Below are 27,828 nucleotides of genomic sequence, written 5' to 3'. Positions count from 1 at the left end.
GAAGCAAATACTGTACATGGTTTCTTGATTTTATTTATGCAGGAAGAAACACTTTTAAATGTGACTAGTACATGTTGACAAATATAAATATTTGTTTGCAGCTGCTGTATGGAGGCCACAGGAAATTCAGTATTGTGCTGGATATATCATTAATCCCTAATGAGAAAGATTATTTGAGGCAGACAAATTCATACATAAATCACTGTTACATGCATGCATGTTTACCTGTTGGCACACATACTAATTGGCACACAGCAATACAGACTAGAAAATCTTATCTGAGTTACCGAGTCAAGTCACATTCTTTACTGTGACTAATTATAATCCAGTTTATCAATTTGTGGATGATGGCCTGATCCTTTGAATAATGAACTTGTTTATATTATACCTTCCTTGCTTAAAAGTAATCTAGCAATTTAAAATCCAGTTTCGATATTGCCATGTGTCTTATATCAACTGTTCAGGAGTGTTGAAGAAAACAGTTGCCGAAGGATATTTGGGAGTTGAAACCTAAGGTACCTGAAGTACATTAGGTTAGGGAAGGCTGTTAAATGCTGTGACAGCTTGAATTTAAAATGTGCCCTTTTGCCTATTTTTCTGTCTTGTGTTGGGAAGAGGGAGTTAGCTTCCTGGAAACAAATTTTAAATACAATGTTGTTTTATTATTCCTATTCTCATGGTAACTTGTTTTAGCACAGGGCATGTTTTCATGCTATTAGATGATTTTGAATTTTATTTTCAGCAGTTTTTTTCTGCAGGATATTGAGGATATTTTTGAACTGTCAGAAATAAAATTTCTGAAAGCTGTTGAAGGGAATCTTGAGAGCTTCTGAACCAAAAAAAATGTACTTGGGGCTTCTACTGCCTGATTAAGTGAGGAACTGCTGGAGTACAGTTATTCAGGGGATTAGGTAAAAAGCTTTCTGGATATGTTTTGAGATACTTGTTGCATTGTAAGACAAAGAAACCTGGGTGCTGAAGAATCAGGGGCTGAGTTGAGGTTACACCTTGGTGGAAATGCAATGTAGTAAAGACTTTTTGAAAAAACTTGACTAATAAAAAGGAAGGAAATTGTGATTAAAAACATTTTTTGTGAAAGACTGTTATGAAGGGAAATAAGGAGGGGTTTTTTATATGGAAAAGAAAAAAAATTATATGCTTGTAGATAGAGTTTACTCCTTTCAAAAAAAATTGGAAGTATAAATGATTCAGTCTATCTGGGAAATATGCCATTAGTTCAAAAGGTCTGTTTCTTAATTCTGTTTCTAGGAAGGACTGAATATTGTAACTGACGACAAAATAAAAAGGTTCTGCAAATACTCATATTATTCAATATGACAAAAGCTGTTAATACTGCTCCAGTGTAATAAGTTGAGTATCATAGTATTTGTTATTTCATAAAATGAAAAATTTTGGTTAAGGGCCATCTGTCACACATCCGCCTATCTCACAGTTATTTCTCGTTTTCTTTTTCAGCTGACAGACAAATTCCATTTAAGGTTCTTCTTCCTTCTTCTGTTTCTAAATAGAAGATTCTTCCATGTGTACCATTTCCTTTTCCTGTCCTCAGTAGGTTGAAGTAGACTTCTAGATTGTCTTCCCTTCTACTGATGTAGTTGCTAAAATCACCCTAAACCAATCTGTGGTCTCCATCTGATTATGAGAATCCTGAAGAAAAAGAAAACCATTAGTCAATGCTGCAATCCAAATCCTAAAAATAATAACAATAAAAATAACAATAACAACAATAATGATCCTTGAGGACAAATGCATACAAATGCCGCCCATACTAAGAAGCTGAAGAAACAGTGGATCACCAGGTAAGCTGCTGCAAGAAGATTGCATAGATTGACCAGAAACAGCAGCATGACAAAATAGCAACAATGGTACACTAGAAGATCTGCAAGAAATGTCATTTGCTTGCAAGCAAGAACTGGTGGGACCATAAAATAGAGAAAGTCATAGAAAATGAAGAAATTAAATTGCTTGGGGACTTTAGAATTCAAACAGACAGGCACCTGCCATCTAACACCCCAGACAACAATTGTAGATAACAAAGACAAAAAAAATCTTGATAGTGGATGTGGTAGCACCTGGAGACAGCAGAATAGAAGAGAAGAAACTGGAGAAGATTACAAAATACAAAGATCTACAAAATAAAAATAGAATGACTGTGGCAAAAGCAAGCAAAAGTAGTACCAATAGTGGTCTTGCATGCTATCCCAAGACAACTGAGACATTACTTGAACAAATTTTCCATCAGTCAATTGCAAAAGGTGGTTTTACTGAAATAGCTTCCATCCTGCAATGATATCTGTAACACCATCAAACATCCAAAATCCCTTTATCCTTTCACTTGAGATAAAAGAGAATGAAAAGAAGAAAAATCTAAAAATCTGCTTGTGTCTATAATGTATCAGAATAGTTTCTCTTTTTTCCACCATGAAATAGTTTGAAGGAGGATAGCTTTGAGCAGTTTTTTTCCTAGTGGAAGTTAAATAACTATTTTTAGTCCTCCAAAATATAAGAACAAATCCACAAATCATAAAAGTATGTGCTATTAGATGTTGTCTATGGTAGATAATATTTATTTATTTATTTATTTATTTATTTATTTATTTATTTATTTATTCATTCATTCATTCATTCATTCATTCATTCATTCATTCATTTGGGTTACAAGTCAAAATATTTAAAAAACAATTACTACCAACCTGCCTTCAATCGAGGACCTGTATACTGCACAAGTCAAAAAGAGGGCTGTGAAGATATTTACAGACCCCTCACATCCCAGACATAAACTGTTTCAACTCCTTCCCTCAAAATGACACAATAGAGCACTGCACATCAGAACAACTAGACACAAGAACAGTTTTTTCTCGAAAGCCATCATTCTAAACAAATAATTCCCTCAACACTGTTCAGCCATTTACAAAGTCTGCACTACTATTACTATTAATCTTCTCATCACTCCTTATCACCCATCCCCTCCCACTTGTGACTGTATGACTGTAACTTTGTCGCTTGTATCCTTACGATTTATATTGACTGTTTCCTAGTATGATTTGATTGCTCATTGTACCCTATGACTATCATTAAGTGTTGTACCTTATGATTCTTGACTCTTGATGAATGTATCTTTTCTTTTATGTACACTGAAAGCATTTGCACCAAGACAAATTCTTTGTGTGTCCAATCACACTTGGCCAATAAAGAATTCTATCTATTGCAAATCTCTCAATGCAGCATGGATAAAAAAACAAATTCAGCCACTGGTTTACAAGAAAGGTAGTGTGAACAGTTAAATTATAAATATAGAGGGGCACTTGACTCTTTTTTCTTTTCTCTTAAGTGAGCTAGAGGGTAATAAATTTGCTTAATATATATAAAACATGAATCATGAAGGTCTTGAGTAGAGAAAGTCTTTATGAGAATATAGCTAAAGGATAAGATCTTTTTTAGAGGAACAATGTGGGGGAATGAGTAGGAGCTATTTTTCCAACCACATTTTTTCCTCTATTGCATGTCTCCTTGAAAAGAAGCAAATATTTATTCATTTGAGTGTGACTGGACACAATACAACTTATGAAAACATCAATCCTTCAACTTACAGTTGTTGCAATTCAATTGAACCAACATCTTCATTTACGGTACTTTACTAATAATAAAAGCATTGAGAAAAGCCCAGGCTGAGCTTGAGAAAATATGAATTGATGTTTGAATTGTTCCCCAGCTGCCTCTTTTAATAGTAATATTAGTTGCCTATGGTGACTTTTTTTTTGTCACATTTGGAATGGGACAACTCACCACAGCCAACTCATTATGGTCAACTCGCTTAGGACCCCACTTCAGAAGTAGTATTTAGCAGGTTCTGACCAGTTCTGGATAACTGGTAGTGGAAATTTTGAGTAGTTTGAAGAACTGGCAAATACCATTTCTAACTGGAAATTTTACAGTTCCTTCCTCTGCCATGCCCACCAAGCCATACCCACAGAACCAGTAGTAAAAATTTTTGAATCCCACCACTCCCCCACTTCATGGTATACAGAAGCATTTGCAATGGTTGGCCAAGGAGATGTCAAAAGTAACATTACACCCGTGTGATAAAACCTAGCCTCTTTTGTACATGTGTCACAACACTGTACACATGTACAAAAGAGATGGAGCTTGCATCATTGCTAAGAGAACAGCATTGCTTTCACCATTAGATGAAAATGCTAGATCCTACAAACAGTTCTGATGGTGCCACTTAGAAGAAATGATTAGTGTGTTTTTAGAGAGGAGGAACCTCTCTGAAATGAACAATGACTAGTGAAGCAGCCCATCTAACTTTCACAGAAAGAGTGTTTAATATAGGATATACATGGAAGAGTGAAAGCTTAGTTCCAAGCTAAGTAGCTCTTTCTAGGTGAGACTCAAGAGAGCACCTGTGCTTTTAAAAACAAAGGCAAGAAGAAAGTATTTTATGATTAGCAATAACACAGAGCAGGCAGAGTAAAAGATGGAGGGGGTTAACGTGTCCCCTCCTCCTCTATTCAATAGGATGTAAAGTCTAACAGTCATTGAAACAGAAGGTGTTCTTCCAACATTCCTGGTTTTAATCATTTCAGTAGTTTTGCTCCCAACCACTTATATAAATAATGATCACTCTTAATTATGGGGGAAAAGAAAACTTCCTTGGATATAATTCTGAAATGGTAATTTTTTCCAGTCTAAAATTTAACATTATTGATTTTATTAATGGAGATCTTGCATCAGAGTACAGTGGCTAACTCTCATGAAGGGATAAAATTGGTTCTTAAAGTATCTTGCTTTGGGCTCATTATTATATAATTCTTTCTAAAATTCCTACATCTTAAAAATGCTTGCAAGAAGACTTCCAGGAAGGACATGGTGAGCTGAAAATCATCAATGAATTGGGGACAGTGTTGTAGCGAAAATCAGTGATCAGAAACTGTATTCTGGCTGCTTTCTATCAGAAAAAGGAGGTATTATGAGATATTCACTCCAAACAGCTGTGCCTCACAAGTTGATTACAGGAAATGAAGTTTTTATGATTGGTTCATGAGTGGAATGCCTGGGAGTTGTGGGAGTCCCATAAACGAATAGCTGTTAATGTAGCCTGTATGGACAAAAATCTCAGTTGAGCCTCATTTCTGAATCTCTTTTGGAATTGCTTTTTAATTGCTTTTCACTTATTAAGAACCTTTGTTTTGTCAAGTTTTATTACTTTCATTGGGTAACTTTTTTTCAACCCTTGGAAAAAGAAATTTTGGGAGCAAGATTACAGAAACCTTACTGTGAGAAAACAAACAAATATGATAAGATGGAACTGAAGATTGGACACTAGAGGGAAAAAAAAGAACTAAAGATTATAATTAAAGAGGAAGAGCACTTAAATTCAACTCTCTAATACAGAATGGAGAAAAATATTGTAATTTTGGGTGAGTTTAAAGATATTTGGGAACAATGGACTCAGAAATTAATCTTAAGATTTTCTGCTATAATGGACAAACTGGATTTAAAAGGTTATCAAAAAAGGAAGAAGTTACACTGGATAATATGCAGCCTATGGCTGATTCAAATGTGGATTTAAAAATGATGTTATAAAAATGATATGAAAAAAAGATATTACACTGGATATACAAATGAAACTGGATGATGCCATAATAATTACAAGAAATATATATATAATAAACCAGAAGAGTGACTTCGATAATTTTATTATTTTGGATTTATAAAAGAGAATTGTTAATGAATGAAGGCAAATATACCTGTCCCAGGATGCAGTCTGGGTCAGTCACTGGGACCAGAAGTTTTGTCTTCTGAACTTTTGGACTCCTACTGGAGCCCATCTTCAAGGAACTGCTCTCTTGCAGAGTGTGCACTAGGTGACTGACCCAGATTAGATTTGTTAACATTTCAAAGATTTTCTGAAACAAGACAAAGAGAAAATGAAAATAAATCAAGCTCTGGGATGCTATTTAAAGAGATGAAGATTGTTAAAATGAAAGGAAGAAATACAATGTTGGTTAATTTGATCAAAGTTAATGTAAATATGCTATTGTTTCTGGTAGCCAGTTACTATGTTAAAATAAAGGAAGGCATATAAAGTTGGTTTATTTGATTAAGATTAAAATATATGTGTTGTTTTCTGGTAACCCTTAATGGACTTTTGTGACTAGGACTGAATCATAAGGTTTTAAGAATTTGCTTACTGAAAATAGATGAGATATAGGAAGAAGAACTATTTGTTGTATTCTCAGACAAGGTGATAATTTACTGAAATTGTTTTCTACTTGTGATGAAGGGGGAGAAGTAATTTCTTTAGATATTTTTCTTTTCTTTTACTACATTATTTGTTCCTTCTTTCTATTTTTCTTTATATGCTCCTGTCTCATTTTCTTTATCCTTTTCTTTATTGTTTTTTTTTACTTTTTAGTTTGTAGATAGCAAGTTTGAAAAGTGAGATTAGCAGCATATAAATAAATAAATAAATTAATTAAATAACCTTTTATATTTCTAACTGCACATTTTCATAAAATTGTTCTAAAAATACAGTTGCAAGAAGAAGCAAAGGTTTGCCATGTGTAAGCCACTCAGGGAAAATTATCCTGAGGAGCTGCATACAAGTATTTTCAATGAATAGTATTCATTTTCTCCACATCTGTGCTTTGGGTTGACTATAGGATTCAGGATAACTCAATCATCTGAAAAAATAGCCTTAGTATCTCAAGTGCTGTGTGAGGAGTGAAGATGGTGAGCAGGAACCACACTTCCTTTGCTGAAAGAAATGTCTATGCTCTCAAGGGTACGAGAGCATCAAAATGTCTATGCTTTCATACCCTTGAGTAGCACAGCAAAATACCCACTGATTCAGACAGATTGGAGGAAAAAAAACTTAGAATTTAATTTCACTCCTTTCTTTTTCTCCTTCACTTGTTTGTGATGAATGACAGTAGAGAAACCTTCACTTCATTATGGGCTCATTCTAACCTGTCCAAAGTAATGAGGCTAAGCAAGTCTTGTCCGTGAGTTTTCAGTCAAGAGTCCACTTCCTGAATTATCTGAAGAGGGAGTGATGGAGAGAAATCCATTAATGAACACTTCCTAGGGGTATAGCTTATGTCCTCAAGTGCTTCTAAGAATATGAATCCTTTCTCTTCCTTGGCTCCCTGCCCATTTGGATGGTAACCATCTTGTATTTAATTGATTAAGAGTCAACATCTTTTTCAGGGGGAACAAGGAACTGCCCATGAAAGTAACCTGTAGTTCTAGAACCATAACAAGAAAAAGAACAAGAAATTCTAGAACCATAACAAGCACCAACCCTTAATTCCATGGGCGAGTCTTGAAGTGTTCTTTATCAAACACTCATAATTGGATAGAACTTTGTGATTAAAGAAGTTCAGCCTTTATTACTGTGTACATGTTCATTTAAAAGGAAAAGTATTCTCTATCTGTAGAATAAGTAAATCAAAGCAACCAGATGTACAGTAAGCATAGGATATCCGGCACATACTAATACATTTTCACCTATTTTATTCTGGAAGCTGGGCCTAACCTACCTAAGCTCACAGGAAACCAAGATTTTTCTATGGAAAATACTGCAGAATACTTCATATAGTACGCTAATCTCAAAGCAGAATTTTCTCCAGCAAAGTGTAATAGGTGAAAGAATTTAAACACTAACCAGAGCTGCTGACTACTCATCAGGGAAACATGCTTTTACGTTGACGTAAATTACCTTCAATGTTTAGAGATCCCTTTCCAAATATTGTGCAAGACAGTTGCTTATTCAACCCATATTGCTGAAATTAGATAAAGAAAATTTATGCAACCCTAAATTTGAATTAATACGTTCAAAATGTTATACCTTATCAACACAAAATAATTTTGCCCAACCTGACACCATTCAATAGCATTAGACTAGAACCATCATCACGTCAAGTTTGCACAGCCGTTGGCAATGCTGGCAGGAAATGATAAGGTGTCTAGTTCAATGCATCAGGAGGCCCCAGATTAGAGGAAACTGGTGTAAAACCTCTCTGCAAGATATGTACAAAAGTTATTACCCAGGCTTGCATTCAGGCTTCACTTGGAATCAGGTTACACTTAAAAATTTGGAAGGTGGGTTGAAGAGAAGAGAACAAAAGAGTTGGAAGTAAATTACCGAATCTATATACTACTAAAACTCTTATGCTTGCTTGATACTTTGTAACCTTCAATTAGGCAAAATTGGAAAGTATAGGGCAACAATTATTGAACAAATAATTAACAATTATTGAACAAATAACTCAAATGGACTAACATCCAGAATATCAAGATCCCTTGCTCCCAAGTGAATGAAATGTGGGGAAGTTGTGGCTGCTTCAGCTTAGCCGTTGTCAGGAAACTCAGTGAAGAAGCTGGCTATAAGATCCTGCCTCTCCAGTCTTCTCAAGAAAGTAGAAACGATTATCATTTCAAAAGGCACCTTTATTGAAAGACAGTGATAGCAAAGGAAATGTAGGCAGGATCTGAAGTTTCCCACTCAAAGCATTAGGTTAAACCGCTACAAGCAAAGCCTCTCCCAATGTCCATATCAACATCGAGCCAATTCCTAGGTGGGAAGATGTTTTGAGAACCTCTGGCAGAGAAGGTGATAACTGTCAACTCCCAGGCACTTCTGTTTCACTTTTCCAGTGGTGAGATAAAACAGATGGCTCAAAGCACATTCTCCCCCCCCCCTTCCTATTTCCCACAAGGTCCCACAAAGCAAAGCAAAAGAAACCCCATGTACAGAAACCCCCCCCCCAAGCTTCCCTGCTCCCGCCAGAATGGCAGCATCCCTATAGAGAACTCTGGGACCTGACAGTAGTAGAAAGTTGGAAGTTGCTCCTGCTCCCATTGCTTTTTTGCCCACTTGTGGCCATTCTTCTTTCTCTATTTAGGTAAGAAAATACCTCTGAAGCGATAACCCAGTGGGACCCCCAGGTTATCTAGCAAATTTATAAAACAAGCTGATCGTGTACTACTACTGCTTGAGGAAGGTTGCAGTACCTATTCAGTTTAGGCCAGAATTCCAAAACAACTGATAAAATAGGAGAATTTAAAGTTTGGAAGTACCCTATTCTCTTTCTTTTTTAAGCAGAATTTAAGAAAAAGTGGTAAGTGAACAAAATAAGTAAAAACAATGGCATAATTTACAGAGTAAGGAAGCTATTCACTCTTAGCCTTAATATTATTTTTGAAGAGAAGAACAGAATATTTAGTTGCAGTGAACAATGATGGCATTCCATCTATTATTGTAGTAGGATGCTGGTGAATTGTGATGACAGGAAATGAAAATTGTAGCCTACTATCCCTCAGGACAATCTGGATTGTTTCCAGACTGACAATATTCCATTTTGGAACAGACACCTGGACTTATGCCATTTCTACAATGAATTAACTGGAGTATGAAATAATACAGCACCAAAAAAGTGGCAAATATAATAAGCCCACAAATATTCTTATGGATGTTTCCATAACTGGTTTAATTTCTTGTCCTCTCATGTAAAGCTGCTTGTGGTTCTCTCTGTGTGTAGCACATACATTTGTGCAAGTTTAGCACAAGGTAGCATCTGCATTGCTATAGTAGTGTTTTTCTCCTATTGCTAGATGTTGCTGCTGCTAGTTATAAAACTCTGTATGGCTACACTAATAAAAGTAATGAAGTGAACTATGATATATAAATGTATGCTATTTACAGATATTACCCATGATCAAGTCCTTTCTTTAGCTTACTTGCAAGTACAGCACTAGTAGACATTGAGTACTTTGAAAACCAAAATAAAGAAATTCATCATTGTTCATCATATGCTTTTTCAACAGTCATCCTGGAAGCCAAGCTAAAATTTCTGTATAATATGAGAAATTAAAATTGTATCCCTAAATAAAGAACAACCCAAATATCTCCACAAACAAATATAAGGATCAAAAATAGGAGAGAAAACCCATATTTCCATTTAGTAGATACAGAAGCAATAGAAATAGAATTGCTGATTTTCAGCTGTAAAACTCCAAAAAACCGCTAGATGCCAGTAAAGGGCTAGTGAAGTCTTCTGCAGCCCTCAATGGCTAGAATTTATTTTGTGTTATAATTAAATGTTGCAAAATACATAATGCAAACTAACGAGTAGTCAGTACAATATACAGTTGAAATGAAATTGTTCCTCAACACAATGTAACATCAATAGTAGTACCATAGCCAAAAAACTAACTAGCACAATAAATTCAGTAAGATACAGCATAATAAATATGTACATCAGATCAACAACTAACATGATATTGGTAATCTATTTTAAAACATTTAATCCCAGTGAATTTCTATAAGGTAATAAACTTAGCCAAAAATCATCTAAGGTAGTAATAATTTTTCCACTAGAGCAGGACGTCAAATAACACTGTTTTTAGTTCCTCTTTTAAAATTATATTAACTCAGATCCTAACAGAAAGTTCAAAGAATAACTTCATAAAGCTGGCATTAGATAAAGTGAACCAGAGATAATATTTTGTAGTCCAGATAAATGGAGCTGGCAATAAGAAATCGGTTAGTTTATTCACCAAGGCACACATGAAAATAATAAAGCATAAAAGAGTGTTTGAACTGAGACAAGGAATCTAAATTAATAGTGTGACTGGATTAATAGCCAAGGTTCTTCTCATAAAAACAGAAGGATATCCAAAACAGTTTTCAGAAGATATAATACCGCAATCCATATATCCTGAAAATAAAAGGAGGGGGGGAGAAGTAGAAAAAGGAGGGATTGGACAAAAAGAATAAAAGACACTAAAATATATGTTGGGTCTTTTGTTTTATGATAGCATAAAGCCCTTGTGGCAAATTTGAAATGGGAGTTAATTCGTTTACAAGATCACCCTGCATTATGATATGCTTCTTCCTGTCATTCTTCAGAATGGCCTGAGCCACCTTGATAACAGTGACTTCTTTGATACCTCTTGAATCAAGATAACTTGAATGTCTGCTTTATAGCCTGAATTTCTCATTCTAATTTTTTCAGTTCTTTCCTGGGGGATGGTTTACATCAGGGCTCTCCAACCTTGGCAACTTTAAGGCTGGGGGACTTCAACTCCCAGAATTCCCCAGCCAAGTTTACATCACTGTTGGAATCATGGTCTAAATATAATCTATTGCTTCTTTCAAGAAAGGTTTAAATCCCATGTTGTGTGAGTATACTTCCACTTGTGTGATTTAATTCTCCCCTCCTCTCCTTCTAGTCCAGTTCAGATTCAAAGGTTTCTCTAATCCTCTTAAAAAGGTTTTGAGGACAAGTTGGAAGTTGGAGAAGGAAATATGTAATCACCACTTCCTCCTTGTTCTATTGGCAAGTTATTCCGTTGGTGTAAAAGGGAGGGAAATTGAATTTCTGGGAAGTGTGTGAACATTCTAGATTTGTTCTTTGGGACATGCTTTGCAGACTAGTTGTGTGAAAACTGTGAGTTGTATGGAAACAACTGTAATGGAGATATCATCCGTTGTTTTTTTTTTGCCAGATACCAAAACAGAATGGTGAAAAAATCTGAGGAATCAAGACAGTACTTTATTGTTCATTAATATGTATGTATGTATGTGTTTGTTTGTTTGTTTGTTTATTTAATGTAACACTCACCTCCCTTGGATGTCCAATACCTCTAACCTTTTAATTGGTTAATTACCTCCCAGATTAGATTATTTACGAAAGTTACCAACATCACTGTTTCAAAATTTCATAAATTTTCATAAAATTTTAATGCAAAAAAAGTACTGATAAATTATCATTGGGAAATGAAATGCTGGTTGGGAGAGGTTGGGAAGGTAGGTTGTGGGTCGGACCTCACCATCACAAGACCTACTGATCACATGAAATGTTCGGAAACCAACCTACAAGCTAAGAGAAAAAACCACTACCCTCATCCTCCACCCAAGCTACAGATATTCTACATAGAAAACAGAGTTTTCTTCATGGCTCATACAATAGAACTTAGGAGAATTTATTGAAACCGAATAAAGATTGATTGTGGTTGTTTTTTTAAATTCAGCATTGAAATTTGCTGCTGCCTGATGAGGTGATGATTATAAGTTTAAAAGGATTCATTAATGCCATCAGTGGCTACTAGTATATTTATTACTTCCTTAATCACAGGCAAAATATTTGCTGAGACACAACATGGAAGAAAAGTTTTACTCCCATATCCTGTTCATTAGCATCTGTCTGTCTACTCTGTGACCTGGAATATTGTCCTGAATGTGAGTATGGTGCTCTTCCTTAAAACCTGTTAGATTTTAATGTTTTAAGTCTAAATTTGTTGGTTGTGAAGGTGTTTTTATATGCTTTAATCTTTTTATATTTGTACTAATCATTATTGCGCTGTATTTTTATTTATTTTTATTATTTTTGACAGACATCCATCCAGGAAACTTTTTTTCCTGGGCAAAAGTAAATATATATGCAGGAAGAGAAAGAAACACACTTTTAACATGCTAATACTGAATTTACAATATTTAAGACAATAGCTCCCTAAGAAATTGGGAGTTGTATGTGGTTACAGTATGGTTGTATAAACATGTATAACAGTAAGCTGTAGTAAACATCTGCTGGGCTTTGGTTTGGATACGAATTGGTGCAGCTGTGCAACGTGTCTTAACCAGCAGACCCTTCAAGACAGATGCTCTTCTGAGTCAGATAATGAGCAGTTGAAACTTGTAGGCTTAATCATGGTCTTACAATAGGCTTTGGCAAACAGAAGGTTCCATGGGGGAAAGTCATATTGCCAGGGGAACAATAGGTGTAGGAGTGAGCTTTGGAAGCTGGGAAAGAATGGAAGGAAGATATTGTGGTTAAATTGGGTTCATTCCAGTACCTTCCAAAACTCCAAATGAAAAAGTAACCAAAGAGTAAAATCTTTTTTGTTGTTAACCAAGTTTCTAACTTTTTTGTAATGTGAGGAGTAGAAATTCTTTTCTGGATTTTATAACAGGGAGAGATTCCTTTTCATTGTAAGGAGACATATGGCTTTGATATGCCATATGTCTCCTTACTATGGAACTGAGATTAAACTCTGTTGAAGTAATTCCCTGTTAGGAGAATGAGTGCATACAGGGAGACGTAGTGAGAGTGGTATTGAATAACACATGACCAGCACACAGATACACTGAGCAGTAAAATGTAGATTTTACTTCCAGTAAACGGTTAAGCAAAGTCCAACAAGCAGTCCAAGTCATACACAGTTAAAGCAGTCAGTTTTCAGTCCACGGAAAATCCAAATAACAAAGTCCAGTATCATACACAGTTCAGTAACAGACTTACAGCAATCCAAGAAGAATGACGATCAGCAACAGTCAATAGGGAAAAATACAGGAACCAAAAACACCGAACATCAGAACATCTATCAACAACAGGACAACCCAGGTTTCTTATGGCCATTTGAGGAACCACACCCAATTACAATTTTATCATTCCCTTAAAGAGACAGTATTAAATGTTTACCCTGGTTTATATATTTCCCAATTGTTAGGTGACTATCAATTCCTAACAAACTCTATCTTCTATGGTCCATCACAATGGATCACTGTTAATAATGTAGCTGACTAAAGTAATATGATTATACAGTATATCCCAGATGTCTTAATAGCACAGAGCACTCTCATCTCAATTCTCAATCTTTTGGTCATTGATTTTTAAACTTCTTTGATTTGGGGAGTTTAATGAGCAGAGAAACATTCCAAGTTTCAGGAATGTCCAAAACAAAAAATGGATTTATATTCTGCCATTCTGTTAGATGAATAGAAAGCAGCTGGTAATAATTTTACTTGTTTTGTTCCAGCCATTCCCCCCCTCCCCCAAGATGGCATGCTTTTGTTAAGAAATAAAAGTGTTACTAGTGAATTTTGAGAAGAAACAGCAACTGTCAAAATGAATACTGAGAAATGAAAACTGACCACAGAACTGTGGCTTAAAAATCTTGCTGAGTTCTGATAGCTGTTAATATTATAGGCCCATGATGGTGAACCTATGGCACAGGTGGCACGCAGAGCCATTTGTGCCAGCATGCGAGCCGCAAGCAAACTTACCATACTGTGCATGTGCGCACCACATAGCTGATTTTTCAGCTAGTTTGAGGCCTTTTTTGGCCTCCCAGAGGCTTGAAAAAAGCCTCTGCAGGATGAATAATAGGCCCGTTTTGTCGCTTCCTGTAATACTGGAAGTGATGAAACGGGCCTATTATTCATCCTGCAAAGCCTGCAGTGGCTTTTTTCAAGCCTCTGGGAGGCCAAAAAAGGCCTCAAACCAGCCAAAAAATCAGCTGTGAAGCGCAGTGAAGGTAAGGGGGTGGCAGGGGGGATTGCACGTGCATGCGCAGGAGGCTTGGGGGGACACACACATTGCCTTCTGGGTGCTGGCATGCAAACACGCAAGCATGCAAGCACATGAGCGCAAGTGTGCACACAATTTTTGGCACAGAAGTCCAAAAAGTTTAGCCAACACTGTTATAGGCCCTGCTAATGAACATATGTCCTTATGTTTAACCGGACAATTCTTCCACAGCACAGTGTTTAGAAGGGTATGCATAAACTGTAGCTTAGGTATACTCCTCCAATTTGCTACTTGTGGCCAGTAAACAGACTTTACCAACACCCCCCAGTTCATTCTCTGCTAATGGATGTCTATTGCTTCACATAAAGAGAACCTTACAGATTTGTAACCTGTAGAATTTATAACCAGAAGAAGACTGTAGGAACAATTCAAGGAATCAGTCACTGAAAGTCCTGATCCAAGCAATAATAGTGAGGCAACAATAGCCTCCCTTTGGACCCAAACTCTATTTATTTATCAACTGATATTTATTAGTCACCTCAGTCCCTTGTTTTTACTGTCACAACAAATCCCCCAAAACTCCCCTCTTGTCCAAAAATACCTAGCACAACATACTAAAATATGCAAGCAAATGTGTCCACCCACAATCAATTGGCTGACAGAATTTTCAGCAGGCCATCCTGAGGTGACCTGACTCGATAGGCAGGGTTATCTTTGGTAATTGACACAGATATTCAGGTGAAGGCCTATCCATCTGGAGAACAAGGAAACCAAGGAATACATGGCTAAGAAGTAAACATCTGGAATGGGTATATTCAGGGGTGGGTTTCTACCACTTCTGTCCACCTCTGTAGAACTGGTAGCTCTGAAGAGCAGCAGACAGAACTGGTTCTATGTCTGCTGATGTTTTTGCCCACCCACCCACCTGGGCTCTTACCTGATCTTTATTTCCTGATTTTTCAACTTCAGCTGCCAAATGAGGCACAGATGCAGTTAAAAAAACAAGAAATGAGGGCTTTTTTCAAAGCCTGCTTCTCGGCATGCAGCGTGCTAATGACAATTAACAGGCGCGGGCAGGGAAGCTCGTAAATCCCAAACTGGTAGTTAACCTTGTCAAATCCCACCCCTGGGTATATTTATTAGCTTGACATTGAGGATCAGGAACGAACAGTGTCAGTTGTGCTGAAGTAGATACTAGGAGCGTGGTTCTAGATATATTTAAATATTTGGTCCTAGAACAAAAGTTAACTTTGCATAATTTATCTCCAGTTCCTGCTAGATCCTTCCCCTTTCACTTCCAGCAAGTTCTTAATTCCGTTTGAATTTTGATTGCATTCGTGACTTAAAATTCAACTAAACTTACTCCCTATGTGAGCAGCTGGGACAATCCCATCTACTTCTAAATAAGGTATTTGAATCTCAATTGTTGCAGAAACCAAAGTTTGGTAAATTTATATGAGTATATACTCTAAGACCCAATAAATATTCAATTTATTTGACTTTAGTTGTTGGTAATGGAAATGATTTAGACAATAGCTTTACACACACACACACACACACACACACACACATTATATATATACAATAATCACTTAGAACTATATACCACTTCACAGTGCTTTACAGCCCACTCTAAGCAGTTTACAGAATCAGCTTATTGCCCCCAACAATCTGGGTTTTCATTTTACTGACCTCAGAAGGATGGAAGGCTGAATCAACCTTGAGCCTGGTGAGATTTGAATTGCCAAATTGCAGGCAGTTGGCAGTCAGCAAAACTAGCCTGCAATACTGCATTCTAACCACTGCGTCACCATGGCTCTTATATATATTGTTTAGCCAAGAATCTAGCCATTATTTATGATAAGTGTATAGCTTGTTTCAGAAGGTACATTTCTGATATTGAAAATATTTGTCCTCTGTCTTTCTTGTCATGTTTGCTACATTCTCAATCAAAGCTTTAACAAAAGCTTGTGACATTGAATTTTTTTAAATAATTTTGAGAGAGGCGATATCATTTCCACTAACTTGCTACAGAAAATCAATTGGCCCCACTAAGAAACCACAGTAAGGTGGTTTCTATATAAAACATGGAAAACAGAACAAGATGTGTAAGAAGTCAATGACCTAAGAGAACAGATTCTTTATCATGTCAGCAGTTAAGATAGTGCTTTAAAGATGAAGTCAGTTTAACTATAAAGTAGATTTGCTAAGAGAAAGGATCTTGAATCCCTTTGAGCATAGAGATTCCCACTGAACAGTAGTGACTCATCACAAAAAAATATTGTGACAAAGGATTTAAGAGGATGGAAGGAAAACTTTTAAAATTAACTTCATTGTTAACAAGGGAGGGAACCTAATCCTAGAATGTGAGCAATAACATATTCTAAAAGGGAATATTAAGAAATGTTTATACAGTAGAACACTTTTATATGATTAACTTCTATTCAAAGTTAAACAAACCCCTCTTGATGAGAGAACAGACACTTTTTGACGATTTTTTTTTCTATTAACAAAAGAAGAAGAGTAGCACATGGTACAGAACACACCTTTTTCCAAATGCTAGTCATCTGAAAATAGTCTCAAATAAATCAAAACAAATCCAGGTACTCAGGATTTTGTAGTGTGAATACCATGTAAAGCAATTCTTGTCATTTTTCCAATTTAGCACTGGTGAAACCACATTTGGAATAGTGCATCCAATTCTGGTCACCACCATACAAAAAAGATGTTGAGATCCTAGTACAGGGAGGAGCAACGAAGATGATAAGGCTACTCGAGGATAAACCTAGAGGTGGTAAGTTCTGACCAGTTCTGGAGAACCGGTAGCGGAAATTTTGAGTAGTTCAGAGAACCGGCAAATACCACCTCTGACTGGAGATTTTACAGTATCCTTCCCCTGCCACGCCCACCAAGCCACACCCACAGAACCGGTAGTAAAAAAGTGTGAATCCCACCACTGGATAAACCATCTGATAAATGATTGAGGAAACTAGGTCTATAATGAAGAGAAAAATGATATGATTGCAGTCTTTCGGTATTTGAGGGGCTGTCACAGAGAAGAGGGAGTCAATTTATTCTCCAAAACACCTGAGGGCAGGACAAGAACTAACAGGTGGAAAATCATTAAAGAGAGATCCAGCCTTAAGGATTTAAGGAGAAATTTCCTAACAGTGTGAATCAGTGGAACAGCTTGCCTTCAGAAATGGTTGGGTCACTGAAAGTTTTTAAGAAGAGACTACAGTCCTCTGTCCAGAATGGTATAGGGTCTCCATCCATGTTCTATGTGCCATTGTCAATTCCATATGCACAGATGTTCTCTATAATGATCAGTTGCTAATTTGATCCTTCAGATTATATAACATAGACCTATAATATAAATACAAATATAGCATTTCCTATCAGCTACCAATATGTAATATTTCTACAGAAAATTTTAACTATAATGTTTTTAAAAATCTAAATATTAAATAAATGTTTTTTAAAATTATCTCACTATCAGAATATAAGGTATGGGAAACATTTTCAAGTATTTCAGAAGTCACTTTGAAGAATAAAAAAAACCAACAGGCTCTTTACTTTGTTGACCATTATGAAGCTCAGATGCTATGTGTTTTTATTTTATATTATATATAAAATAAAATGTATTTATTAGATTTTATCTGTTTAATTGTAAGCAATCCAGAGTCACCCATGTGAGCTGAATGATTCTATAAAGTCAGATCAATCAATCCTAGACTGTGAATCTTGGCAACAGATTCATTTTAAAAAAAAAGATTTTATAGTTTCATATATTTGATCCTATTGGTTTTGTTAAATTGGTTTGTCTTTTCTGTTACTTTTTTTTTTTTTTTTGCTATTACCTATTTTAGCTAAATCTGCTACATGATTTTAAAATGGTTTTGTTTCAGACTATTTAAACAGACTGCTTCATATAGCTACACTGAAAACCCGGGTTGAAATACATTAATATGTTATCTATTACCAGTAAATATATAATATTAAAAAAAGACTGTGGATTATTTTAAGCAACTTGAAGAAAATTGAATGAATGAATGAATGAATGAATATATAATGTGTGTATACAAATATATGTGTGTGTGTGCGTGTGCGTGTGTATGCAGGTATGTATGTGTATATTGTTATTTTATTGTTATATGTATATGTAGTGTAGTCTCTGTCTCTCCCCCACCCCCTCTCTCTCTCACACACACATATATATACACATAACAAATCTATATGCATATATATTATGATGTATTTAGCACAAGCAGTTTTTCCATTATGATGAATGGGTATCATAAAGGAGAGGCTCCTCTCAAATCATATCATATTTGGCTCTAAAATTGGCCATCTTTGTCCATTGTAAAGCAGGCAACCATCACGTAGCGTGATTTATCCATGTATTGAGAAATGTGGTAGTAGTTTCTTTGTGGGATCTTCCAGCTGTTTTGGCTTTCTTTTTACCCTAATAGCACATATAAATTTAAAACACCCTTTGCAAAGTTTTTCATCTTTTTTTTTTAACACAATGTAAAATTTTTGGAGAGAAAAAAGGCAATCTTATCCAATTTAAATCTCACTTTTTATCTTCTGTCCTACATTTGTCGAAGTATGTTTCTCATTAAGGTTTTAAGGAATTTCCGTTTACAGTAAGTTACAGACTGTTTTGGGGTGAGGTCATTTTGTTTGTTTTGAATGGCTTCTTTATGAAAAAATCTAATCCAAGAACGCCCTTAAAGAGTGTTTGACACTACAGGATATTAACATTAATGTCATTACAAATGCAAACTTACAATAGTAAAGTAGGTGTAGTTAAAAAGTACAGTTGTATCCAAATGCTTACATTCATAATGATTTATAATTCAAAATGCTTATGTAAAGGCTATTATTTTATTGTCTGATTGCTGTTAGTGTCTGATGCTTTATTTTATTGTCTTCCATTCTTTCTGCTCATAGCCCTTGATTTAAAATAGTAGATAAAAACCCAGAAAAAAGGTAAAGATTTTAAGCATGCTTAATCTCATTAAATCCCGAGGTAAATTTCAAAAGAAATGCATTGAGATGATTCTAGTTGACAAATGTTATTTATAAGAATCAGAGATGAATACATTTTGGGGGAAACCCCAAAGTGATCTGTTTAAACATTGTCAACACTTTATATTTTTTTATAGGGTCAGATCTTTCTATAAATTTCATCCATTGAGGCCTAAGAATAAAAGTTCAGTATATTTTAATTTTTTTAAAAAAAGTGCTTAACCAATACATCTACATTTAAAATATTTTTCTTTCTTTCCTAAGTAATGGCTACTGGTAAGGAATACATCCAGTTCTGTCAATTGTCAAGTTCCAAAGATAGTCAACTTTTGCTTTCCAAAGAAAAGTTTGAATTCAGGCCTCACGTTGAACTGATGGCCTCCAAATTGGCCTAAACTCTTTTTCAATGGTGGAGGATTCTCAAATTGGCTTAATTTGAATGGAATCTTATGGTTGTTGTGCATTTCTACTTCTGACTTTTTCTCTGGCTGCATTTCAATTGCCAAATTATTTCTATTCCAAACAGATGGACACAGGTGGGGATGTATGCAGTATGCACCAGTTGTCAATTCAAATCCAATCTATGTCATCATGCAAGAAAATCCTTATTAAGATACCCCTAGAGGTTCCCTTTCAAGAGTGCATGCATTTCTTTCCTCTAATCTTTAATCAAGAAATTGATTTGGAAAGCTAAGCTTGGGGTGAGGCAAATGGAAAGCTTTCTTTCACACAGAAAGATTGCATTCTCAGCCAGCAAATAGCATTCCATCCTCTTGATGATAATGAGTTCAGCCCATAAGGTATTGGCTGCTCATTATTGGCTGGGAAGAATTTTTTCCATCCTGTTTGAACTGACCTAGGGGAGTCATGTCTGTTTATAATTGCATTTCTGTGACTTGGGTTCATTGCTTTACAGTCTCCATACAGTTACCAGTATCACAGCTTAACAAGTCAAAAAGGCCAGGGAAAGAGATAGGAGAAATAGTCTTGTCATTACTGAAATTAGGGCCATAATGCTTTTAAGGGAGGCTCCGGTAAAGAGCTAGAAGAGTGCAAAAACAACAGGGACCATGCTGGAAGAAAGATGGAATCACCTTCATTCTATACACCAATCTTTCTCAACCTTGGCAATTTTAAAATGTATGTACTTCAACTCCCAGAATTCCCAGATATCAAGCCTCACTTAGACAGTGAGATGGGCAGTAACTAAATCTGATAAATTCTGGGAGTTGAAATCCACACTTCTTAAAGTTGCCAAGGTGGAGAAATGCTGCTCTGTGTAATGCAAATGCTCTGTGTAATGCAATTCTTTGGTTAAACACCAGACTTTATTATAGAGATTTGATGGGCCCAGATTCATGTTATAATGCAAAGGATTCTTAAAATTAACATAAAATTGAAACTTGAAGTTTTAGACAAGAAGTTGGAAAACGATTTGGAACGTTGCTATTGTACATGTTGTCTGGAGTGAGAATTCTATATGGACAGAGATGGAAACATATGTCAATCCCACAAGAGAAGAATGGGTGGAAAAAGTGACAGAGTTAGCAGAGATGGCAAAACCGACTATTTTAATTAGAGAAACAATCATGTTTCTACTTGGAAACTGCTTTGGAGCTTTGCATATGTGACAGGACTTTGGATTTTGCTGATTAATCTAGTTTGTTGCTGTAGAAATGGTGAGTACTTGTTAAGTTGGTAGAGAAAAATATGGATGTAATTTTATTTTGTATTTTACTGTGCTGAAAAAAAGTTGAAAATCAATGCTTTCTCCCTTATATGTTTTCCTTTCCCTTTCTTCCTCTTCCCCATTTCTTTATTGATAGCCGCAGTTTGTGCGAGTTGGAAGAAAAGTTTCCAATTCCTTCTCCTTGAGTACAGGTTACCCACAGGGCTGTGTTTTGAATCCACTACTGTTCACCTTGATGACCCATGATTGCTATGCCAAATCTGCTACAAATCATATTGTGAAGTATGCAGATGACACAGCAGTGGTGGGTCTCATCCAGCACAACAGTGAAGATGCTTATAGGGAAGAGGTGAAGGCTCTGGTGGACTGGTGCAATAAAAGTAATCTGGTTCTAATTGTTAATAAAACAAAAGAAATCATTGTAGATTTTAGAAAGAGCAGGCACAGTCATACTCCCCTCTGTATCAAGGGTGCAGATGTAGAGATCAACAATATTAAGTATCTGGGGGTGCAGATAACTAATAATCTGAACTGGTATCTCCACACATCATCCTTAGTGAAGCATGCAAACCTGCATTTCCTGCGTCAGATGAGGAGAGCACATTTTTCTCCTTCTGTTCTGGCCATTTTTTGCAGAGACACAATTGAGAGGGTTTTAACAAACTGCATCACTGTTTGGTTTGGTGGTAGCAGTGCCTCAGATCGAAAGTCCATACAGAGAGTGGTAAGGATAGCCGAGAAGAATATAGGAAGCTCGCTTCTGTTATTCAGGATGCTGCTTATAAGCACTATGTACTTGGCGTTCAAAGTATTGTTAGAGACCCTACACACCCACTTCACAGTCTGTTTCTGTTGCTCGCCTTTGGGAGGAGGTTTCAAAGTATTTCTAGCAAGATTCTGTAACACCTTTGTTCCCTATGCCATCTGTCTGGTAAACTCACAAGATTAGTTTTTCTCGCCATGTGCATGTATACATCTGAACTAGACTGTGTTATTTCTCTGTATCATATAATATATTTGGGTGTATGCATGATTTTGTATTTGTTTATTGATTTATTAATTTAGTCATGTTTATGTATATATTGGAGGTGATGACCCTTTGAGAGCAATGTGCAATAAAATTTCATTTTAATGTATGCCGATTAGTGTACATTCAAAATGACAATAAAGTTATTCTAAGTCTTCCTATTACCTTTATTTTCATTTGTATTTTATACTATGATAATCTTAATAAAATTCTTGGCGGGAAAAAGATAGACTTGTGCAGAAGCCTAGTGCCTTAGGGACTATTCCAATATTAAGAGCCAAGATAGTACTTGAGTATAACCAGAAGAGGGAGGGACAGAAGGAGAAAGAGAAGATCTCCCACAATCTTTGGTAGAAATAATTATAAACCATAAATATTGTGATAATCTTCTTCATGGCATCTGTTTTTATTAGTTTCTTGATGACTGAAAGGAAGTTCTGGCTCATAGGAGATCAGGAGGAGGAAGAAAATGGATCAAACCAGCAGATCAAAAAATCACACATCTTGCTCCCAATTGCTAAGAAAAACATTGTGACAGGATTTAATTTATGTCATGATTCATTTAGCAACAGATTCTCTAGCAACAGTTTTTACTAGGAACGCAGCTAATAAAAATTGATGGAAGAATGCAACCCTCAGATAGTGGATATTCAGATATTGTGAGCACACAATAGATACAAACTCAAAGTTAACCGCACCAAACTTGATTGCAGGAAATACGACTTCAGCAACAGAGTGGTCAATGTCTGGAATACACTTCCTGACTCTGTGGTTTCTTCCCGAAACCCCAAAAACTTTAACCTTAGACTGTCTACTATTGACCTCACCCCTTAGCGCACCAATGTGCCTACCATCCCTGTCCTATTGTTTCTTTTATTTTTCTTATATGTACCCATTTCATGTATTCATAACTATGTATATACTTATACCTATTATCTTGTAAGCGATTGACAAATCAAATCAAATCAAATAAATAAATTTGAAAGTGCTCCCTCCATCTTTTAACTTTTTTTTTATTGTGTGTTAATTCTGCTTTTTAACCCTATTTTTAAATATATTATTTATGGTTTTAGAGCTTTTGTTTGTAAATTGCCCATAATCACTTAGACAGTGAAATGGGCAGAATCTAACTTTGACAAATAAATAAATAAAATAAGAATACAATATGACTCATCCATACACACACACACACACACACAGAGAGAGAGAGAGAGAGACACACACTGCTTAAAGAATAATCCTTCAAAATAGATTGAGACTGATAAGTTTCTTTTCTTTGCATTTTTAGAAATTAGTACTGATGTGAGAAAAAAGTAATATTTGGATACTTGGGTTAATCCTTCAAAGGATGTGATTTTGCTTAAGGATCACCAGTTAATACAGTACTATGCAAATACAAAAGAAATGTCAGGATATTGCACATTTTTAAAGAGATATTCACTATAAATGTGCAAGTTAAAGAAAAGAAGGACTAGGGCTGACATGATAGCAATGTTCCAATATTTAAGAGGATGCCACAAAGATTCGATCAATCTATTCTACAAAGCACCTGAAGGCAGAAGAAGTAATGGATGGAAACTAATCAAAGAAAGAACCAACCAAGAACTAAGGAAATATTTCCTGACAATTAGAACAATTAATCAGTGGAATGACTTGCCTGCAGAAGTTGTGTGAGACTTTTAACAGATTGGACAACCATTTGTCTGAAATGGTATATAGTGTCTCCTATTTGAGCAAGGAGTTGGACTAGAAGACTTCCAAGGTCCTTTCCAACTCTGTTATTCTGTTACAAATGTTTCTTATCCACAGTGATTATGAAAATAATGAACTTTGGAAGATAGTCTTTTAGCAATCAGGTGCTTTTTTTCAGCAGGAAATATGGATCCAACTTATTCTGAATGGTTGGTCTCCCTCACTTGTCAGTGAAGAGATGGCAAAAATGATAAAGCGTACATGGATACTAACTAGGATAGGAAATGTAGGAAGATAATAAATGGAAACAATTCAACATATACAAACAGCAGTGAGGTATCGTATGAGTTAATGTTAAATTCCAGGACTGAAATATTTACAGAATTCTAATTTATGCTGTCAGATGGAATGAAAAGGTTTCCAAATTCACAGATAACAATTTAATTAGCTTACCCATGTCAGATGGCCCAGAGGAAGTTTCAGTAGAAAAGTTAAACTGGCAGTTGTCAATTCCATGTTTTAGTACTTTAATGTAAAAAGTAACAATCTTTGCCAATGTTTAATTCTCTAAGAATAACAATTTATTCAACATCTAACAAATAACTTCATTCCAAAACTGTAAGCACATAACTACACAGGAAATCCATTTATCTCGTTTGTTCTCTCTCTCTCTCTCTCTCTCTCTCCTTCACTTTAGACATATGGAACTACTAAATTGATTTGGGAAAGAATACTGGGGAAAAGGGTATTTAATCTTCTTTCCATGCATTTTTTTCCATTTGAAATTCATTCTTTTAAAGTGGCTATTAGCTCTACGTGAGTATACATCTCCTGCAGGGGCAAAGTGCTAAATTCAATTAATCTCTCTTATAATCTTGCTGGAAAAAGCTCCTTCCAGAAGCCACTGGAACAGTATTCCAAACCAACATATAGTAACTTCCTATCTTCTCATTTCAGTGCTACTTACCCTTTATTTTCTGTTCACTAGCAGTACCTGTTTTTGTGATGAAGTACAAATAAAAGGTAAGTAAATTCACAATCTCACTTCTTATACCAGAGAATGCATTTGTTCCTTCAAACTATTTCTTCATTTAATCAATTTGCCAAGTGCTTTGGGTGGCTTGCAACATGATTTTTTTTTAAAAAAAAAACAACCCACAAATATCACAATAAAAACAATCAAACTGGGAGGATGCCAATTCAGAGCAGACAACATTTAAAGCCCAATGTGTATGGGAAGACCCAAACCTTTAGCCATTACTTTGATCTCAGTGATGATATTACTATAAAAACACAGTTCTTATTAAGATGAGATGTGTGTTTGCATTATCGTCACTAAGCTATAGAGGCCTTTTTTTTAATGAAAGAATTCAATCCTGGGAATCATTAGCATGAGGGAGACATGCCTTGGTTCTGTTGAATGAATTTCATTGACATATTCCTTTGTGTCATCAAAAAAGTACTTGCGGTGGTTCAGTATCCCAGAAAAAAAAGGGGGGGGCTGGAACTTATCTCAACCACAAGTCCATTGCCTCTCTCAGTATCTGCATTTCCCTGCTGTGTTACTAAAGCAAACATTTAACCCTAAGAGTCAGAGATCAACCAAATCCTGCCCCAGTTTAACAATAGCTCCATATTTTGAAAAGCCTTCCCCTTAACTACACATTTACAATTATAATTAACTGGCTGTTTTAAAGTCTCATTGAAATCCACAGCTGCTCTCAGGAATCCTAGACTTTGGTTAGTATTATACACCATTCCCTTCGCCTTTGTCCACAGATGCCTTCTCTTGACACCAAATTCAAATGAATTGATTGACCTATGGAAAAGAAGACATCCCCTGCTCAAACAGAGAAAAGTTTCTATAAGAAATTCAGCCTTCAGATTAATTCAAAAACAGTGTTCTATTTTGACGGAAGGATTGCAGTGCTTTGACTTGTTTATCAAATATAGAAAAGAACCTGAGGTGATCATTAACCAAATTCTGTAGTTTTGGCCATTGCTATGATTCTGTTGAAAACTCCATGAGAGTTATTTAACTGATGTATTCCATGGAGCGTTGTTTAATAGATATATTTGTAAATCAGTTAGCAGAGTCAGCTTGCCTTCAGAGGTCATGGGTGCTTCATCACTGGAGGTTTTTAACAAGACACTGGACAGCCACTTGTCTGAAATTGTATAGGTCTCTCAATTGACCAGGGGGTTGGACTAGAAGACCTACAGGTTCTCTTGTGCTCTATTCTGATTGATTGGAGGTGTCCAAAAAAACACGCCACTCTACTAATATAGGACTTTAACTACCCTGATATCCCCTGGGAGAAAATTCTGCAGCAAGTAGAATATTAAATAGGTTTCTGACATGCATTGTTGATAACTTTATCACTCAGTAGATGGAGAGAGAACTAAACAGTCAGTTATATTAGACTTACTGGAGTTACTGAAAGGAATGAAGAAACTGAGGGAGTGGAGGTTGTAAGAACTTTGGGAGGGTATAACTATGTCATATGAGATTTCACCATAATGCAAGCAAGGATACAGTCAGACTACAGTTCTAGATTTTAAGAGAGCTGACTTCAACAAACTAAGAAAGAACAGAAAGGATTCAATGGGCTGGAAATTCTAGAAGGAAAAGCAGTTCAGGATGCTTGGGAACCTCTAAAAAATGAGATAATTGCCCCCAACAAAACAGAGAAAGAAAAACAGGAGACCCCTGACAAGGCAAGCTTGGTTACACAAAGCTCTCTGAAAAAATAAGGGACAAAAATATAGAAGGACAAGTATAAAAAAAATGGAAAGAGGGGCTTATAAGTGGAGCATAACACCAGCAAATAGCCCAAATCTGCAAGGACATAGTCAGGAAGGCTGAGACTCAGAATGATCTAAGACTTCCAACAACAACAACAAAATAGTTTCATTTGATATGTAACGAATAAGAGGAAAATCAAGGAAATGATTGAGCAACTAATGGGAGAGAATGGCAAGAAGGTGACAGGCAGCAGGGACAAACCAGAACTGCTAATTCCGTTTCTAATCCTGTCTTTACACAAAAGGGAAAAAAATAGTTCAACCTGTCAAAAGCAGGTTGTGGAGCGAGAAAAGGAATGCAGGTCAAAATAGGTAAGGAATTAGAGAATACCCAGCTACTCTCCTGGACCCAAGTTGCTGAAGGAGCTGGCAGATGTAATTTCAGAACCAATAAATGAAATCTTTGAGAGGCTGCTGGAGAACTGCCAGGGAACTGAAGATGAGCCGATGTGGTTCCAGTCTTTAAAAAGAGGAAAAAAAAATATCTAGCAGATCCATCAAGTTCAGATCGATTCTTGCAAAAATCCTGAAAAGATTATCAAGCAGCAAATTTCTGAGCACTTAGAAATGCACAAAGCGATCATTAGAAGCAGATCATGCCAGGCAAATCTTATTGCCTTCTTTGCTAAAGTGACTAAATTAATGAGCCAGGGAAATGCTACGGATAGAATATACTTAGATTTCAGTAAGGCATTTGATATAGTAGACAACAAATAGAACAGTGTGGATAGAAATAGAACAAATAGAACCCAGATGGATTTGCAGTTGGCTGACCAATCATACTGAGCAGGTGGTCCTTAATGGAACTGCATTTATTGTATGTGGAGGAGAGTATACAGTGAGGTTCCTCAGTGTTCTGTCTTGGGTCTAGTACTCTTCAGCAGTGGTGGAATTCAAATTTTTTTACTACCAGTTCTGTGGGCGTGGCTTATTTGGTGGGTGTGGCTTGTGGTCATGTGACTGGGTGGGTGTGGCTTTGTGGGCATGGCTTGGTGGTCATGTGTCTGGGTGGGCGTGGCCAACTCAATGTCACTCACATCAAGGGGTGCCTCACCTGGCCCCTCCCCTCCCAGCCATTCCTTGTCACCCAGCCTCAACTTATCTATAGTTCTGTAAAAATGTTGTTCACCTTTTTTGACTTTATCATCTGCATACTATAGATGTACTTTCATGGACCACTGAAAGGATGAAATGGCTCACACGCTTTACCCAAGTGTGATAGGCAACAGGCTTTTAAGGGG

General features: G+C 36.1%; 1 long non-coding RNA gene across 1 annotated transcript; it reads right to left on the bottom strand.

Moving 5' to 3' along the window:
- Positions 1-27,828, bottom strand: LOC148133400 (uncharacterized). The gene is made up of 3 exons (XR_015746745.1): positions 27,743-27,828; positions 5,775-5,933; positions 1-1,668 (listed from the first exon to the last, which is right to left on the bottom strand). It is a non-coding gene; the product is annotated as an uncharacterized LOC148133400 (long non-coding RNA).

The sequence above is a fragment of the Notechis scutatus genome, chromosome 1, assembly GCF_049901735.1.
Source record: "Notechis scutatus isolate UNSWTSFEM ecotype Mainland chromosome 1, rNotScu1.2, whole genome shotgun sequence".
In the NCBI taxonomy this organism is placed as follows: Eukaryota; Metazoa; Chordata; class Lepidosauria; order Squamata; family Elapidae; genus Notechis; species Notechis scutatus.
Note: the sequence above shows the minus strand (reverse complement) of the source record. Positions and strands in the feature narration are given on the sequence as shown.